Raw genomic sequence first — 1,833 nt, 5'->3', positions numbered from 1 at the left:
TTACTGCCTCAAGAAACCAACTGGAGGGTGAATTATGAGTAGATTCCAACTCGACAGCACATAACAAAAACTGTTCTGAGATGGGGTAAAGTCCTTTCTGCTGGCTTCTCTAGTTCTCTGTCCCTTTGTGCTAACATTTGTCATTTCTGTGCCTCCTCCGTTACTTGTGAGCTGTTTGTCTCCTTGACTAGAATCTAATCAACAGCATGCACTGAGATCTCCCTGTGATTGATATGCTGTGGGTACTTGTTGAAGGAATTAATCCCCCAAAGGGCTGGTGTCAGGATGAAAGGAGATGCACAGGTAGCATATAAATTGCTCAGGGCTAGGGGTTAATTAAGGAGCTGCTGTGTGAGGGAGGAGCTTTACAGCTGGTTTACCTTTTACTTCCCACTTTCTGTGTGTTCTCTTATGTAGATACTTGTTTTATCTACTAGGGTAAAAATATCTTGAAAGAAAAAACAAATCATATTCTATTGTGCTTCCAGGATCTGGCTCAGTGTCTATACTTAGAAAGGGCTCAATCAGTATACCAGTGAATCAATGAATGGCTACATGGATGAAGTAACATAATTTCTCTGTACTTACATTTCTCCTTGTGATAAAAATGGTAAGCATCTAACTCAGAAGCTACTCATAATTATTTAACTGCATTGATATCCACAAAATGCTTGAAATAGTATCTGGCAAATAATTTAAATCCTCTGTTTAATAAATATATTAGGACCATGTAAATTCAGTTCAATTTTTCTGTCATGGAATTGGAATGGATCATAGCTGACCTTCTAGCTGGTTTTCAAAGGCTGTAAACTGCACCGCAGAAGGAGCTTTTTCATTTTTGTCCTCTGGAACCACTGGTGGATTCGAACTACATACATTTGGGTTGGCAGAGCAAGAACACCTTACCAACCAGCCGACCTGAGGAATATGTGAACCACTAAATAGAATTTGTGTCATCAGGACCATCACAAAAAAGTTGTCACAGTTTTAGAAAACTCTGAAGCACTCACCTTGAGTTAATTTCACACATTTCTAATTGTCCCTGACACACTTTTTTTTTTTTAAGATGTATAAACTATTTCTTAACAGACAATGCCTACAGACTTATTTCTTCTTGGACACACCCACAGTACCGCCCCGACGGCCAGTGGTCTTGGTGTGCAGGCCTCGAACTCGAAGGCCCCCAAAGTGCGTAGCCCTCTGTGGGCACGGATCTTATTCAGTCGCTCCAGGTCTTCACGGACCTTGTTGTCCAGACCATTGGCCAGAACCTGACTGTATTTCCCATCCTTCACATCTTTTTGTCTGTTCAAGAACCAGTCTGGAATCTTGTAGTGGCGTGGCTTCTGCATAATGGTGATCACACACTCCACCTCCTCTTCACTAAGCTCTCTTGCCCTCTTGGTGAGGTCAATGTCTGCTTTCCTCAACACCACAAGAGCATATCTTCGCCCTACACCCTTAATGGCAGTGATGGCAAAGGCTGTTTTCCGCCGCCCATCGATGTTAGTGCTGAGTACTCGCAAAATGTGCTGGAACTTCTCTGGGATCACTAGAGACATGACGACGGCGTAGGCCTCCGGTGGAAGAGCCCCGACACACTTTTAAAGAACAGATTTGTCCTTAAATTTCTCTCTACTGTTCTTTGAATCACTGGCTCTTCATGCTATTTTAATCAAACCTAATTCGGATTGTGCAATAGTCAAAACACAACAGATAAAAACACTAAATCTGGACTTTGTTTTCCAATTATTTATGATTATTGGTTGTGGCCACATACTTTTTTTAAACCTTCTCCCAAAATAGCTCAACAAGCTTATTACAGCTTCTTCT

General features: G+C 41.6%; 1 pseudogene; it reads right to left on the bottom strand.

Annotated features, from left to right (window-relative positions):
• Positions 1 to 1,082: 1,082 nt before the first annotated feature.
• Positions 1,083 to 1,562, bottom strand: LOC102849111 (annotated as a pseudogene).
• Between the last annotated feature and the right edge of the window lie 271 nt (positions 1,563 to 1,833).

The sequence above is a fragment of the Elephantulus edwardii genome, unplaced genomic scaffold, assembly GCF_000299155.1.
Source record: "Elephantulus edwardii isolate Elephantulus edwardi_28Jun2011 unplaced genomic scaffold, EleEdw1.0 scaffold00113, whole genome shotgun sequence".
NCBI lineage: Eukaryota > Metazoa > Chordata > Mammalia > Macroscelidea > Macroscelididae > Elephantulus > Elephantulus edwardii.
The sequence above is the reverse complement of the archived record's forward strand: the minus strand, read 5'-3'. Positions and strand labels throughout refer to the sequence as shown.